Source organism: Ovis aries, chromosome X, assembly GCF_016772045.2.
Source record: "Ovis aries strain OAR_USU_Benz2616 breed Rambouillet chromosome X, ARS-UI_Ramb_v3.0, whole genome shotgun sequence".
Taxonomy (NCBI): domain Eukaryota; kingdom Metazoa; phylum Chordata; class Mammalia; order Artiodactyla; family Bovidae; genus Ovis; species Ovis aries.
In genome coordinates, this window is record NC_056080.1 from 6,086,961 (window position 1) to 6,104,393 (window position 17,433).

The 17,433-nt window shown below is 55.3% G+C and overlaps 1 long non-coding RNA gene across 2 annotated transcripts; it reads left to right on the forward strand.

The window, feature by feature from the left end:
* Nucleotides 1-747: 747 nt before the first annotated feature.
* On the forward strand, nucleotides 748-15,765 carry LOC114111205 (uncharacterized). 2 transcript variants are annotated; one of them, XR_009598926.1, is made up of 2 exons: nucleotides 748-1,098; nucleotides 14,420-15,765. It is a non-coding gene; the product is annotated as an uncharacterized LOC114111205 (long non-coding RNA). The 2 variants fall into 2 exon arrangements; XR_009598925.1 differs by lacking the exon at nucleotides 748-1,098 and adding an exon at nucleotides 7,537-7,718.
* The last annotated feature ends 1,668 nt before the right edge of the window (nucleotides 15,766-17,433 follow it).

A 17,433-nucleotide genomic window follows, 5' to 3' on the forward strand; every position in this document is an offset into this window, starting at 1 on the left:
CAGCTAGAAAGACGGGGGCGGGGGGAGGCCACGCGGAGACGCAAGCTGGGGACACCGCCAAGGCTGAGACAGCGCGCGAGGAGAGCGGGGCGCACAGGCGCAAGGGGCGCGCCGAGGCGCGTGTGCGCGGGGGTGGGCGAGACTCCGGGGACGCGGCCCCCCACCTCCGGGTCTGCGGCGGGCGCTCCCCCCCTCCCACGTCACCCCACCCTGCGGAGAGGCCAGCAGCGGGAGGTCGCCAAGGCTGAGACCGCGAGCGCGAGGGGACCGGGGCGCACCGGCGCCAGGGGCGCGCGGGGGCGCGCGTGCGCGGGGGCGCGGGGCAAGGGACGCGGCAGGTGTCGCCCCCCGGCCACCGCCCCCCGCGACCACCCCCTCCGCTCCGCAGCCCCTCCCGCGCGCGCGCCCCCGCGCCCGCACGGCCGCGCGCTGCGCCCCGCGAGGGGCCGGGCTTCCATCCACCTGTGAGTGCGCGCCCGCCGCCGCCGCCGCCGCCCAACTTTGCGGGGACTTGCCGGGGCGCGCCGCCTCCTCGCGGCCGTCCGCGTCCTCGCCCATGGCCGCGGCCCCCGCCCGCCCGCCGCCCGCCCAGCCCCGCGGCCGCCGGGCGCGCTGAGCGCAGGACCGAGCCCGGGCTGGGCGCTGCGGCGGTGGGGGGTTTCCCCGCGCGCAGCCGCCCCGGGAGCAGCCGCGGCCGAGCGGCGGGGGCCCTGCCTCGCTGCCCGCCGGCCGCCCCCCCCCGCGCCCGGAGCCCCGGCACGGAGCACTGCGGATGCGGCGCGGGGCCGGCGCGGGGCTCCGGGCGCGCTCGGGGGTCGTGAGCGCCGCGCCCCGCGCGCCCCCCGCCCGCGCGCCGCGCCGGGGCCATGCAGTCCATCATCTCGCCCGTGACCAAGGCCGTCCTGGTGGCGCTGTTCATCTTCGCCATCCTGCTCATCCTCTACGTGATCCTCTGGTACATCTGCCGCGATGTGGACTGCGACCACGGCATCTGAGCGCCGCCGCGCCCGCGCCCCGCCGCGCCCAAGGCCGCCCCGCCGCCCGGGACGGGGGCCGCGCCCCCCGCCCGTGACCTTCACGACGGACCGGACGGAGCGGGTGAGCGCGCTCGGGCGGCCGCCCTGCGGGGCCAGCCGAGGGCGGGGGGTGGTGGTGGCGGCGGCGGTGTTGGGGGGGTTCCGGAGAGGAGCCACAACTTCGCGCAGGGCGCGGGAGCCGGGCGCGGGAGCGTCCCCGGTGGGGCGCTGCGCCCCGGGACTCTCCGGCCAGCGGGAGGCGCTGGGGGGGGGACGCGCTAGGGGGGGCCCGCGCCCGCCTGGGGCGCCTTGGGTCCCTCCGAGAGGCTGGGCGCTCCCGCCATCGGTCACCCCTGCGCAGCGGCCCGGGTCCGAGCGGGACCGAACGCCCGGGGTCCCCCCCGCCACCCCAGGCCGTGGCTCGCGGGAAAAGCGGTCGAAAGCCCGCGGTGCGCCCTCCTCGCGTTCCCGGGCACTCCCAAGGGGGAGTGCGTTCACCCCCCCGCCCCACCAACCCCAGAGGAGACGGAGAGAAGAGAAAGCTTTGCCCCACACCAGGGCTGCGGGAGCAAGTTTGTGACTTAAATAAAGATCTTGTTAGCAAGAACATTAGGGAAAAAAAAAAAAAAAAGTAGCATCCCTCCGGAGCGTTCCTCTACAGAAAGAACGTGTGAGCGAAAACACCCAGCTGGAATAGACTGCCAATTTATGCATCCGCAGACAGCTAGGTCGTCTTCCTGGGGTAATCAGGGCAGGAATGCGGGCGGCGGCGGGGGGATGAGCCGGGGGTGGCGGAGACGTTTGGGGTCCTGGCGGTCATGTGCGCGCTGCCTCAACCCTCAACCGGCTCTGCTCTGTGCGATTCGCGCTCCGGGGTGTTTCTCTCCCACTAAGCCATTTCCAGCTCCCCCCTCTCCCGAGGGTAAAGGAGACGGAAAAGGCAGACACTGTCTCCTGCTCCCCAGGAATGATTGGACAACCCCCCTCCCCCGAGGGGAGCCAGAGCGTCTTGTTTGGGGCGATCAGCCTTGTGTTGTGCGTTCGCTCCTGGGTCCTGTGGGTTTTCTCCTGGGGTTGAAATTGGTGTCACCCCAGTCCAGCGACTGGCGCTCTGCGGCTTTTCACGCTGTGTATCTGCCAGGATCCAGTGTCTGGGCCCCAGGAGGGAGAGGAAGGGAGACCCATTTTTAAATTAACAAAAGCACTGTTGGTTTTGGTGGTGGTCGGGAAGGAGGAATCAAGAAAGATCCCAGGAAACCCAGCCTCCCCTCCCCGAACACACACACACACACACACACACACACACACACACACACACACACACACACACACACCCCTTGTAAAGAGTCCTGAAGGCGTTGCGTGGGGCTGGCTGGGGGAACCTGTCTCCTAAGATGTTACTGTTTATCTCCTACACCCATAGAGAGCCTGTCCCAGCTTCCCAAGACCTCCAGCCCCTTCCCCTGCCCGCCCCCCACCACGTTCCCAGCTCAACAACCAAAGCTTAGGACTGACTCTGTAAAGAGACCAGGCTAATACTTGTGAATTTCTGAAGCAGCATGTCAATTTCTGAAGCTCCCCAGTGCTCTAGGTATCAGGTGACATGAGCTGGGCAGAAGCAGGATGAAAAGGTGTCCGGATACCTTGAAAAACCATTCCGCCCCCTCCCCATCATCGGAGAAAGCACTTCACACCGCCGAGTCTCACACACAGCACGCGGCTCACACGATAACAAACACACGCTCTGCGGGAGGTCACAGTGGTGACAAGCAGAGGCACTCCAACATGTAAACGTCGTCCAGACGCCTAAATTCTAAAATTGAAATCTAAGGAAAAAAAAAAAAGATTTAGATGAGGATGCTGGGATCGAGGGGCGTCACTCGTGGGACGCCCCCCCCCCCCCTTTCTGGGAGGAAAACACAGTCGATGGGGAAAAAGAGCCCACATTACGTAACTGTGACCATCCTGTGTGTGTGGGGGTTCCTGCTGGTGGACGGTCGGTCCCTGCGGCCACACACGCAGCCCAGAGCCCTGGGGCCCCGTTCCCCTCTGGTTGGTACACTGTCCGCCTCCCTGTGGGTTCTTTTTGTCTCGAGCCACTTCAGTCCCAGCAGATGGCTGTCCCTTCCATTTCCCAGAGAAGCCTTCCCCTCCACCTGCATGTCACCTCCACGACCTGGGAGACGTGTCTCCCGCACTGCCGTCCCCGCGTGTCTGCAGAGTGGGGCACGGCAAAAATCAGGGCAGGGACCCAGGATGCAGACGGGCTGTCGGGCACAAAGGCGGCTGCCTCATGGTGGCTTGGCGGGTGAGAGGGAGCTCAGGGAGGAAGGGGGCATATGCAGGGGCTCGGAGCTTGGTCCGTGTGTGGTGCAGCAGAAGCTAGCGCAGTCTGGTAAAGCCACGCCGCCCCCAAGTAAATGCTCTTGGTGTCAGATAGGAATTGTCACAGGATATAGACACCTCGTCTTTACAAATTAAAAAAAATAATAATAATAGACAGCACTTTAGAGAAAATGAAACCTTGGCCCTCGTGTTCACTGTGGCCTCTGTGATCTACAGAAGACCTTCCCAAATGGGCTTCGGGATCGCTGCCAGGAGCCCCATTTCAGGTGCAGAAAGCAAGGTGGTTTGCCGCCCAAGGTCACAGGGCCAGGAAGTTCCGAGTCCCTGGTGAAGGACAGACTCACCCTGGCGGGAGACGGGGTCCACTCGGGAGGCCCGTCCCCTGCTATGTCCATCAGCATATCTGTCCACCCCTCCATCCCTTCTCCACGGCTCCCCTCCATCCCTTCTCCACGGGAGCTCCGAGACCTGGAGGTGGAGCTCTGGGGACCCTGTGGCTGTAAGCTGTCTAATGAAAACGCAGTCTCTGCCAAGGATCATTCTCCGGGGGTCCAGATAGACGAATCGCAAGCCCACCCAGGTCGCTGGTCTGCAAGGGCTGGGGAGAGAGAGTGACAAGGTGCCCTGTACCCTTCTGAACTTTCTACGGGGTGGGCAAGGAATGCCGAGTGCTTGCCAGAAAGAAAAGGAAAAAAAAAAAAAAAGAATGTGGATTCCTATAAATAACACTTGCATCTAATAGTCCCCGAGAGCGTGTTACAAAGTTCCAGACAGTGAAAGAGGATTATTATTTACATCGCGTTTCATGCTCCTGACAGCAACATGAGTCCAATGATTACCTCAATTATACAGAACAGAAGGGAAAAAAAAAAAAACAGGCTGAAAAGAAAATGGTTACGTAACTTTCCTAAGATCACAAGGAAAACAAGATCAGTCGCCAACAGTCTCCAAGCTCTTGTCCCCGCGGACCTGTGTGCATGCTCACCTGTGTTTGTGAACAAAAGCTGTGTTGGTCCTGAGTGAAGGAAGTCAGAGAAGGAGAAATATCCTGTGACATCCCTTAAATGCGGAATCTAAAACAAAATGATGCACATGAACTTAACTGCCAAACAGAGACTCACAGACTCAGAGAACGAACTTATGGGAGGGAGAGTCAGGGAGTGTGGGATGGACCTGGACACACTGCTGTATTTAACATGGAGAACCAGCAAGGACCTGCTGGGCAGCACAGGGAACTCTGCTCAATCCTCTGTAATAACCTTATGGTCACCAGCAGGGAGGGATGGGGGAAAGGATAGTTAGGGAGTCTGGGATGGACATGGACACACTGCTGTATTTAACACGGAGAACCAGCAAGGACCTGCTGTCCAGCACAGGGAACTCTGCTCAGTGTCGTGTGGCAGCCTGGATGGGAGGGGAGTTTGGGGGAGAGTGGATATGGCTGAGTCCCTTCAGTGTCCACCAGAAACCATCACATCACTTTTAATCAGCTGTTCCCCAGTACAAAATGTTTTTGTTGTTTAAAAACAGCCAAAACCGGCATTGGCTTCATTTCCATTCAAAACAGTTTTAAATTGTGTTTCTATCTTAACCTATTCCTTACGGTTTAAGAATGATATTGTCATATTAAGGCTTTTCTGGGTACACTAGAAATTAAAATTTATTAGTGTATATTTCCAGGTGCTGTTGTGTAGTCCCTGAAATCATGTCTGACTCATTGTGACCCCATGGACTGTAGCCCACCAGGCTCCTCTGTCCATGGGATTCTCCAGGCAGAAATGCCAGAGTGGGTTGCCATTTTCTCCTCCAGGGATCGAACCCAGCTTTCCCGCACTGCAGACAAGATTCTTAACGGTTTTGATCCACCAGAGATTTGTGTAAAGACACCTCCAGACTTCCCACTTGCAGCTTCTCCGCCCCCCCCCCACCCCGCCCCATTCCTCAAACTGGAGAGTCTCCACAGAGGCAAAGAGAAATCTCAGCTTCTTTGAAAGATCAGTTAAGTTGATGGAAGTGAGCTCCTTGAGTCTGCAGATAAGCGTCATGGAAAACAGAGAACAGAGCCTGCAGGGCCTAGAAGCAGGGCACGTCGATGACACAGATAAGGAGGGTGTTTGTCAATCAGAGAAGAAAGAACTTTCTGGGACTTCCCTGCAGGCTCAGACCACAGTTCGATCCCTGGGTCGGGAAGATCCCCTGGAGGAGGGCATGGCAGCCCACTCCAGTCTTCTTGCCTGGAGAATCCCACGGACAGAGCAGCCCGGTGGGCTACAGTCCATGGGGGTCGCAAAGGGTCAGACACGACTGAGCAACTGACCCATTCCTGGGAATTCCCTGGAGATCCAGAGGTTAAGAATCAGCCCGCCAGTGCAGGGGATACACGTTCAATCCCGGGTCTGGTCAGGGAACTAAGATCCCATATGCCACAGGGCTCTCACGCTGCCACCTATAAAAATAAATTTTCTTTAATAAGAAGAAAGAGCTTCCTAACACTTAAACTCAAGCAGCACAGGAGCAGACAGGCCCAGAAGTAGTTAGAGGTGTTAGTTTGATTGTTGGTGTTCAGTTGCTAAGCTGTGCTCAACTTTTTCAGTGTTTTTTTTCTGGGCAGTTATCTTTGCTCAGGATGTGTGACCCAGGGTGCTGACAGGGGTGGGGGGGTGGTCTCAGCTAAAAAAATTTGGGTCCAGGGGTTTCATACCCCATGAGCTGGTCTACACGCCAGCCTCCCTCTCACGCCATGCCGTATCCCTGAAAAGCTAGAGTCTGTGGGAGAAGTAAGCATGTCACAACTCCAGATAAGTGACTTCAGGGCAGGAAAGAATCAGGTACGGAATCTGATTCCTGCTCCTCCAGCTATTTTCAGCTTTGAAAAGAAAAAAAAAAAAAAAGGAGAGAACGTTTGTCGAAACATCTCGATGGCTCGTACCGTAGCTGCGGTTCCCACTTTTGCTTCACTTCACAGATGTTCACCCTCAAAGCGGTCTGAGGTGCAGATGCTTCTAAAAGACGTGGGCACGAAGATGCAATATTTGGCAGGTAATGAAGATACTCAGTCCTGAAGGAAATCAGTCCGGAATATTCATGCTGAAGCTGAAACTGCAATGACTTTGCCCAGCTGCTGCGAAGAACTGACTCATTGGAAAGGACCCTGATGCTGGAAAAGATTGAGGGTGAGAGAAGGGGATGACAGAGGATGAGACGGTTGGATGGCATCACTGAGTCAATGGATGCAAGTTTGAGTAAGCTCCGGGAGTTGGTGATGGACAGGGAGGCCTGGCGTGCTGCGGTTCATGGGGTCGCAAAGAGTCGGACACAATTGAGCGACTGGACGAAGATGGAGCATCTCACCTGTAAGTTTCAAGACACCGTATTCTCTGCGTGTCAGGCTACTTTGAGATTGCAGAGTGAAATGGATCCGAACCTGGAAGGGGCAGGGGAGAGTTCTCGTCAGGGGCGGCGGGCCGTGTGGCTGGTGGGGCCCCGAGTCAGTGTCTGAAGCCCGCAGTCCAGGCTCAGATGCTGCGCTGTGTACACCGGGATAAGACAGTTCATTCGAAGAGGTGAACAGCCCCGTGGAGTGTCCTGGGGCTCTCCTAGGAGCTCAGATGGTAAACAATCCACCTGCAATGCGGGAGACCCAGGTTCAATCCTTGGGTCGGGAAGATCCCCTGGAGGAGGGCATGGCAACCCACTCCAGTATTCTTGCCTGGAGAATCCCATGGACAGAGGGGCCTGGCAGGGTTACAGTCCACGGGGTCACACAAGAGTCGAATACGACGAAATCGACTTAGCACGCATGGAATGTTCTAGACCCGTCTGTGCCTTTGGAGTCAATTTGTCTCTAAAAGGTGGTGTTGCCATAAGTCACACCCCCCCCACCTCCAACGCCAACACAGGCTGAGTCCGTGCACCCCAAGTGGAATCTATAACTTGACCTTCCTGCCGCATGAGGTCTACACCCTCCCCGTTTCTCACTGGGAGGAGTGTCTTTTCCCCGAAACCCATGTCCCCACTGTGATGGGACTGACGTAGACCTGTCACTGTTCTTTCCAACAACGCCCAGCTTGCCCTCGACTCCCCTCCACGACCGGGACTTTTGGAGAAAAGCTCAGCTTTCTTCCGGAGCCAATCCAGGGAAATGACTGTGGACACCAATTTCGCAAATGCGGCTTCTAGCTTAAAATAGCGAGAGCAGAAGGTGACAGCTGGATGGGCCCCTCGGAGGCAGTTGCATAAGGATGCCCGAAATAGCGCAGAGCCTTGTCCGCTGGTGGGGCGAGGGGTCGACGTGTGTGTGGAGAAGTCCGGTACACTGGTTGTTCTCGATGCTGCATTTACACCTCCCCTCCCCAGGTGGAATGTTTTTTTCTTTTTAATTAATGTATTTGCCTATTTCTGGCTCCACTGGGGGTCTTCGTTGCTGAGCCCGCCCTTTGTCTAATTACGGCGGTCGGGGGCTACTCTCTTGAGTTGGAATGTTTGGACTTTTCATTGCGATGACTTCTCTGGCTGGGGCTCCCAGAGTCCAGAACGCAGGTCCAGCGGTTCCGGAGGACAGCCTTAGTTGGTCTGGGGCCTGTGGGATCTCGGGGGCGACAGAGGATGACATGGTTGGACGGCATCACCGACTCGATGGACGTGAGTGTGAGCAAGCTCCCGGAGTTGGTGATCGACAGGGAAGCCTGGCGTGCTGCAGTCCATGGGGTTGCAAAGAGCCGGACACGACTGAGTGAGAATACTGAACTGATATGGAATCTGCCTGGACCAGGGATCGAACCCATGGCGTCCGCATTTGCACGAATCTTCTTAACCACTTAAGACCACCTGGGAAGTCCCTCCGCACCACCGGGTGGCTTTTAAGGGGCTGAGAGCAGGGACCACAATTCATTAAGCATCTCCTGTAGGTTTAAGGTTGGCTCACGTGCTCCTTGCAAATCCCTGGGAGGTGCTGTGGGGTTTTCCTCCGTGTGGTGAAAACGAGAGTCCAGGCATGTGGTCTGCGGGACTCCGAAGGGCAGCCGGCCAGGGTCAGCGGTGACTGAGGAAGGGTCATCTGGGTCTCAGTCTGCATGGGACCAGATGAAAGCCCGTCCCGCCCCCATTCCCCTCCCTGTGGCTCCGTAGACGCCTGGGCACGCCCGCAGGTGCTGGTGTTGGCGTGAACGTGAGGATGGGCGAAGGCCTAGGTTGACCAGTCGCCCGGGCTGTCCATGGCTGGGACAGGGTGAAAACATTTATAAAAGGTCAAGCGCACCCTTGACTCTACCTGTTTAGAACTCTCTGACCAGCTTGCCTTGTCACACTTTACGCTTTCCTACAGTTTTTACTGAAACGTAGTTCACAGCGTTATAGTAGTTTCAGGATTACGGCAGAATGATTCAGTTATAAATACCTGTGTGCGTGCTAAGTCACTGCAGTCGTGTCCGACTCTCTGCGACCCCGTGGACTGTAGCCCGCCAGGCCTCTCTGTCCGTGGGGTATCCCCAGCGAGACTTCCATTCTTCCCTCTCTCTCTCTCTCTCTTTTGTCATCCTTGTTTTTTAATGTTTGCGTGACAAAGCCCTCAAGTGTTACCACTTGAGGTAACTTGATCATCTCGCAATCCCCTGAAATCCTTTGATTTTTATCAGCACTGTGGTTTGCCCAGCACCTCGATTTTGAGAGACGTGTATCGCCTCATCGAAGAACCGACTGTCCTTAAGCCTTCCTTTTTTTGTGTGTGTTTTTTGTTTTTATTAACTTTAAAAAACAAACTGTGGCCACATTGCAAGGCACCTGGGATCGTTTCTCCCCTACCAGGGATCACATCCACATACCCCGCATTGGAAGGCAAGGTCTTAACCCCTGCACCACCAGGGAAATCCCTTTATTGACTTACTTTGAAATTTCCTGCGACTTCTTCGGGCAGGTTGGAAAGAGTCTGCGATCCGTCTGCTAGTGAAAAGTAAAATTTCACTGTTTTTTTTTTTTTTAAAGGAACAAACATCCTAAAGTTTTACTCTGTCTGAACTTCATTTTCTTCTTGGTCATCTTTTTCTTTTTTTTTTTTTCTCCTTGAAATGTTTCTAGAGTGAAAGTCTCTGAGTTCTGTCCAACTCTTTGCAACCCCACAGACCGCAGCCCACTAGGCTCATCCTCTGTCCCTGGGATTCTCCAGGCAAGAGTACTGGAGTGGGTTGTCATTCCCTTGTCCAGGGGATCTTCCCAATCCAGGGATCAAACCTGGGTCTCCTGCATTGGCAGGCAGATTCTTTACTGTCTGAGTCACCAGGGAAGACCTGTTTCTTTCTTTCTTTCTTTTTTTTTAAATAAAAACAACCAAAGGAATTCTATTTAGGAAATAATTATTCGTCTCCTGGAATGAAAACGTCTCCTCTGTCTCTTCTTCAGTGCTCAGCGCTTTATTTAGTCCGCTGAGCTATAAAGAGAGGCCACTCTCTGCCAGAGCTGGGTGACCTGTTTCAGGGCCTATATTTGCCCGTCCTGTTTGGCGTGCCCAGCCGTCCTCCTCTCTGTAAGAGAATGAGGTGAAACCAGAGGAGGCCCGGTGTTGGCCTGGAAACCAGGATGTCAGCTTCCGTCACTAAGACAAAGTCCCAGAACGATGGCTTCTGAATTGCTGAGGTTCAGTCGCTCAGTCGTGTCCAACTCTGCGACCCCATGGACTGCAGCCCACCAGGCTCCTCTGTCCTAGGGACTCTCCAGGCAAGAACACTCCAGTGGGTTGCCATGCCCTCCTCCAGGGAATCTTCCCGACCCAGGGATCGGATCCACGTCTCTTGCCCTGCAGGCAGATTCTTTACCGTCAGAGCCCCCAAGGAAGCTGGCCTTACAGGGTTGTGAATGGGGGAGGGTCTGGTTGGGACTGATGGGTGAGCCTCCTTGCAAAAGCTGAATTAAGCAGCGCTGTGTCTGGGGCAGCGTGGGAGCCGAAAACCTCAGGAACGTATCGCCTCTCGCAGTCCCGGAGGCTGGCCGCCCCTGAGGTGTCTTCTGGCAGTGAGGTGAAAGTGCTGGTGGGAGCGCTGATAACGGCTCTTTCCCAGCCTGCTCGAAGGGTGTGCCTGCTCGGCTCCCCAGCCTCGCGTGCCCAGCGGCATCATTGCTGCCTCTGCTGGGCCTGCAGCCCCGACTCCTTGTGGGAGGAGCTTTAGGATGCCTCCGACTCGACCCGATGCCCCCGCGTGGTCTCCCGGGCTGCAGACCCTTCACTGCCTCCCGTCTCAGGGGTCCCTTCCGGGGGCAGCGGCTGAGGAGTCGGAACCTGACACCCCCGCCCCTGCGTGGGGCCGGGACCCGGCCGACCGCACCCTCCGAGGCTAGGTTCCCCGAGGCTAGTGTTCGCGCTGGACGGCGGGCGGAAGCCACCGGGCCGCGGAGCTGAGACGGGTGCCCGACCCGGCCCTGGCACGCGCTCACTGTCTGTCTGCCTGCCTGCCTCTCCGTCTCTCCTTGTCTGTCTCTCTCTCCCTGGCCCCCTCTCTCTGTCCATCTCCGTCTCCCACCCTGGGACGCACTTGCTGTCTGTCTGTGTCTCTCTCTCTCTCCATCTCTCCTTGTCTGTCCGGCTCCCTGTCTGTCCATCTTTGTCTATTTGTCTCTGTCTGTCTCTCTCTCCCTGTCTGTCTGTCTCTCTCCCCGTCTCTCCTTGTTTCTCTCTCCGTTCCCCTCTGTCCGTCTCTCCGTCTCTCCTTGTCTGTCTGTCTCTCTGTCCCTCTCTGTCTGTGTGTCTCTGTCTCTGTCTCCCTGTCTGTCTGTCTCTCTCCCCGTCTCTCCTTGTTTCTCTCTCCGTTCCCCTCTGTCCGTCTCCCCGTCTCTCCTTGTCTGTCTGTCTCTCTGTCCATCTCTGTCTGTTTGTCTCTGTCTGTCTCTCTCTCCCTGTCTGTCTGTCTCTCTCCCCGTCTCTCCTTGTTTCTCTCTCCGTTCCCCTCTGTCCGTCTCTCCGTCTCTCCTTGTCTGTCTGTCTCTCTCCCCGTCTCTCCTTGTTTCTCTCTCCGTTCCCCTCTGTCCGTCTCTCCGTCTCTCCTTGTCTGTCTGTCTCTCTCCCCGTCTCTCCTTGTTTCTCTCTCCGTTCCCCTCTGTCCGTCTCTCCGTCTCTCCTTGTCCGTCTGTCTGTCTCTCTGGCTCTTTCTCCCTGTGTCTGTCTTCCTGTTTCTCTCTCTCCGTCTCTCCTTGTCTGTCTGCATCTGTCTGTCTCTCTCTCTCTCACTTCATCCGCTCCCTTCCATCAGGCCTGTAGCATCAATGCTTGAGAGTCCCTTGGACTGCAAGGAGATCCAACCAGTCCACCCTAAAGGAGATCAGTCCTGAATGTTCATTGGAAGGACTAATGCTGAAACTCCAATCCTTTGGTCTCCCGATGCAAAGAGCTGACTCATTGGAAAAGACCCTGATGCTGGGAAAGACTGAAGGCAGGAGGAGAAGGGGGCGACAGAGGATGAGATGGCTGGATGGCATCACCGACTCGATGGACATGAGTTTGAGCAGGCTCTGGGAGATGGTGGTGGACAGGGAGGCCTGGCGTGCCGCAGTCCATGGGGGCGCCAAGAGTCGGACACGACTGAGTGAGTGACATTCTGAAGGCTGGAGTCTGAGACGCAGGTGTGGTCAGGGCCGTTTCCTCCCGAGGCCTCTCTCCTGGGCGTGTGGACGGCCGTCTCCTCCCTGAGTCCTCACGTGGTCCTCCCTGTGTGTGTGTCTGTGTCCCAATCTCCTCCTCTCATGAGGACCCCAGTCCTACGGGATCAGGCCCCAGCCTAGTGACCTCATTTCACCTTCTCTCTTTAAGGACCGTCTCCAGACACAGCCCCATCCCGAGGTCCTTGGGGGACGGTTTCAACGTCTGAATTGGGGGGAAGACTTAGCTCAGCCCAAGCTTTCCAGGTGAAAGCACATGGTAAACATCCGCCTGCAATGCAGGAGCCTCAGGTTTGATCCCTGGATCAGGACGATCCTGTGGAGAAAGAAATGGCACCCCACGCCAGTCTTCTTGCCTGGAGAATCCCATGGATGGAGGAGCCTGGCAGGCTACAGTCTATGGGGTCGCAAAGAGTCAGACGTGCCCAAGCTCGCGTGCAAACGGACAGGTCAACCCATAGTGCTCAGCAAAGACAGCTTCCCGGAGCTCCCTCACGACCCCCGGGGGCTGCAGTCTTTGCCAGCCGTGGCTGGTACCGGCTCTGCGTGTAAACCCTTGGCTGCGGAGACGGCAAGGTGATCGGATGAAGAGACAGTCTGATCCGTGCTGGATGAGACATCTGGGCATGGAGCCAGGGAGCACGTGATGGACAGGCTCCACCCGCTCTGTGCTAAGGACACACGGACACACAGACACACAGACATAAGTGGAACTGCTGTGTGGGGCTGGGGAGCCTTCTCGAGGACCCTTGCCCGCGGTCTCAAGGACAAAGAGGGGTTCTCTGGAGATGGCTAGGGAGAGAGTACATGCCCACACACACAGACACACACACAAACACGCACACAGACAGAATTGCTGGGGTGCCTGGCACACACACACACGCACACACACACACATGCAGACACACAGAAACACGCACACACAGAGTTGCTGGGGTGCCTGGCACCCCTGTTTCTGCATTTTTCCCCCTGGAAACCCCATATTCACAGGATCTAGAACAGGGCCGTCCAAAGGAAACACAGATACGAGCCATCGAAGTTATTTGCAATTTTCTGGCAGACAGCAAGATACAAACTTCCACTTGAAAAATAAATAAGTTGAAAACTAGATAAGTACTAAGGATTTTAGGCAAACATGATAAAGATTATAATATGGCAGATACGAAGGCCATTAAGAGGAAATCGTAAGAGTTCTCTTCCCAGGAAAGACGTTTGTATCTGTTTCTTTAATTTTGTATTTGTTACAAGATGATGGATGTTGACTCCATGTGTGGTCACTGTTTCATGATGTATGTAAATCAGATCTTTATTGTGCGCATTTTACGCTGTCCTTAGTGCCAATTGTATCAATGAATGTGGAAGAGAAACATTGCTGTGCTAAGAGAAACGTTTGTCTGGTAGCCGCAGGAAAAAGACACTAAAATGGTAATGACAAAGTCAGTTGAAATATTGTATTTGGCCTGATCTCTATATTGAAATAGTATCATTCCAACAAATATACATAGATATATATATACACAGGCATGTGTGTGTAGGTATACAAAAATGAACATGTCAGTTTACATAGTAATAGAGGTATGTGTTTCTATTTTTTAATGCACAACATTTGTAGAAATTTATGAAAGCATCTATATTCTTTGGGTTTCCCGGGTGGCACAGTGGTAAAGAACTCGCCTGCCCATGCAAGAGACCGAGGAGGTGTGGGCTCGATCCCTGGGTCAGGAAGATCCGCTGGAGAAGGACATGGCAACCCCGCTCCGGTATTCTTGCCTGGAGAATCCCACAGACAGAGGAGCCCGGCAGGGTTGCACAGAGTCAGACACACACACAGACTTTATGAAGTGTCAATTTTATAAGCGTATACGTGCCTTCCATGTAATGTACATAGATATGTAATTTACTACAGCTATATTTTAAAATTCTGTAGTTGCACTTAGAATGTCTAACGATCATGTATGTAATATCTATACATGTACAATAATATCCAGACACACATAATTTACTACAGTTAGATTTTGAAATTGCATACTTAAGCACATGTACTGAGAACTCTCTGTCTAACCATCAGTAAGAAGCTGAGCATCCTGTCTTCTTCCTTTTTATCATTACAAAAAAAAAAAAAAAAGTGTCTGCTGTGTTAAATGTTAGCTGGTTTGATCACCCCAGGATCAGACCTACATCTCTTGCACTGGGAGGTGGCGTCTTTACCGCGGAGCCGCCAGGGAAGGCCTCGCCTCACGCTTGTTGGGAGGATCCCCTGGAGAAGGAACTGGCAACCCACTCGGGGACTCTTGCCTGGAAAATCTCATGGACGGTGGAGAAGCCTGGTGGGCTACAGTCCATGGGGTCGCAAAGAGTCGGACACGACTGAGCGACTTTACTTTCTCTTCTTTCTTTTCTCTTCGCAACCCCTTTAGGGCCTCCGAAGGGACGCAGCAACGCTGGTCGCCCTGGACTCTTCCGTTCCTCCGTCCTCCAAGTAGAGGAGAAGATGCCGTGAGCACATTCCCGGCGTGGCCCACAGGCGTGGCCGCGACTCTGATGTGGCTGGAAGCAAGACCCAATGCCTGAGGGTCCCTCGATGGGCCCTCCTCTGCGAAACCGGCATGCCGTCCCAGCTCACTGTTGGGGGTGCAGGGTGGAGGGGGACCCCCCGCGAGCATCCAGCCCCTCTCCCCATCACCCGTCTTGCGAAGCCATCGCGAGGCGGTCAGGACCCACGAGCCGGTGTCAGCCTTGCCCAGGGGCGGGGGCCGGGGGTCCATGCTGGCACCTACACCCTCCATCCACCCGCCCAGGGGTGCGGGCGTTCCCATCCCAGCCCCGCCTGCCTGGCCCCGTGCCTCGCGAGTTTCCGTCCGCCTCGCCCTCGCGCGCAGTGGTAGCTCGCGGGGCGGGGACCCTGTCGCCCAGAGCGGCCGCCCACGGGAAGGCTCTCCGCTTATTCCCGGCTTGACGCGTCCGGGGGCCAAGCAGCTTCAGATCGCACCATCACCGTGAAGGCAGGCGCCGCTGCGGTCCGACCCTCCTCGCGTCTCAGATGCTGCCCCGTTTGTCTCGACATTCGCGCCCGCGCGCCCGGAGCTCTTTGCCTTCCTCCCGTCTGTGCAGGAGAAAGACGCCCAAGGGATCCCAGCTGCTCTCCTTGCCGACAGTCCCCGCTCCGAGGGGTTTTTAACCCCTCTGCAGCGAGAAGACACCCGGATGGGGAAGAAAAGAAAATGCTGGAGACTTTGCCCCCGGGACAAGAGGGTTCTGGGACCTCCTCCCAAACGCACCCTGTAGTCGGCTCTCTCTGGGACTCTCAAGGAGGCCTCAATGATCTTTTCACGTTGCACCGTGGATAAGACTTGTGGGAGCCCTTCCAGGCAGCCACGGAGGACTCTGGAGCGTTTATTGTTATTATTATTATTTTTTTTCCCCTGTCTGCTCTGTTTAAACCGGGAGGGATCCAGGTTGACGGAGGAGGTGGGCCCCCCGCCCTGCGGGGTGCGTGCGTGTGTCCGTGAATGTCCCCGCCGATGCCGACCCCCAGCCCCCGCTGACCCGTTTCTCAAGCCGCTGATGAGCGTTTTCTACGTCTTACCCCTTCCAGCCCCCACAAGCGCTCCGTCTTTCCGTCCCGCGGGTGTGGTCTGTGGCGCCTCCCTGTTATCTTGTCTCGTGGCTTCTGCCTCCCCCCTGCGTGGAGACGGGCAATAAAGAGAAAAGCTATTCCAGACATTATGGCTATTCCAGAAAATAAAATATTTTTGAAACCGCACATCAGGGCTACCCCGCTCCTTTGTCTCGTGGCGGGCTAGTGGGCTGCTAACCCTTGGAAGATGCATGGAGAATTCATTTACTCTGTAGACGATCAAGGGAAGCTGTTTCTTTTTTCCCTTTTTCCCCCAAACTTTACCTTTTTCATCTTGTATTAGGGTTGTTGTTGTTCGGTCGCTCAATCGTGTCCAACTCTTTGCAGCCCCATGGACCAGGCTTCCGTGTCCATTACCAATGCGCGGAGCTTGCTCAGACTCACGTCCATCGAGCCGGTGATGCCATCCACCCATCTCATGCTCTGTCGTCCCCTTCTCCTCCCACCTTTAAACTTTCCCAGCATCAGGGTCTTTTCCACTGAGTCAGTTCTTCACATCAGGTGGCCAAAGGATTGGGGCTTCAGCATCAGTCCTTCCAAGGAATATTGCTAGGGTATAGCCAGTTAACAATGTTGTGATGGTTTTGGGTAAATAGCAAAGCAACTCAGCCATTCCCCCTCAAACACCCCTCCCATCCAGGGAAAGTTGTCCAGTCCTGTCCGACTCTTTGCGACCCTATGGACTGTAGCCTGCCAGGCTCCTCTGTTCAGGGGATTCTCCAGGCAAGAATACTGGAGTGGGTTGCCATGCCCTCCTCCAGGGGATCTTCCTCATCCAGGGATGGAACCTCCGTCTCCTGCATTGCAGGCAGATTCTTTACACTCAGAGCCGCCAGGCTGCCAAATAACCTCGAGTACAAACCTTTTTGAAAGAAAAGGGGGCAGGTTTGTCTAATTAAGTCGCAGCTTGTCCGTTTATCCTGGAAGGCTAGCAAAGAAGATAAGAATTGACACTGTTCTTTCAAACCTTATTAGGTTGAAAAAAAAAAATGATCTTGCCCCTCTTTGGGAACTCTGCACAGCAGCTGTAAAGAGTTGGGTATAGGTCGGAGTTGTGTGTCCTGGGGCGGCTCCGATAAGGCGGCAAGATGGTCATCTTTCACGGTCACGTGAAAAGTCTGGACATGAATGGAAAACACGCGCTCTCATACTCAACCCAGTCCTGCACAGGTTGGGACTGGCCGAAACCGCATCCTCATCCACAAACAGCCCCAGTGAGAAGGTCTGTATTTTGGGGACACCCACATCCACTTGAATCCAGCATCCTCACTATTCTTGCTAAAAGTCTCAGTCCAGACAAAAAAGAAAGAAAACCCATAATTAAGATGATTATTGATAAGTGTTTGGGGCCCATAGTGGTTCAGTTCAGTTCGGTCGCTCAGTCGTGTCTGACTCCTCTCGACCCTGTGGACCGCAGCACGCCAGGCCTCCCTGTCCATCACCAACTCACCGAGTGTGCTCAGACTCATGTCCCTTGAGACAGGGATGCCATCCAACCATCTCATCCTCTGTTGTCCCCTTCTCCCAACCTTCAATCTTTCCCAGCATCAGGGTCGTTTCCAGTGAGTCAGTTCTTCGCATGAGGTGGCCCATATTGGTAGTTTGGAGGGAAAAAAAAGTATTAGATCAGGAATATTCATATGTTTTGAAAGATCATGGTGTTGTGGGGAAACATAGGAGAAAATATAAGGGATGATAAGGTCCTAATTCAATATCCTGTGATAAACCATAATGGAAAAGAATACAAAAAAAAAAAAAAGAATATACATTACACACACACGTATATACCTATAT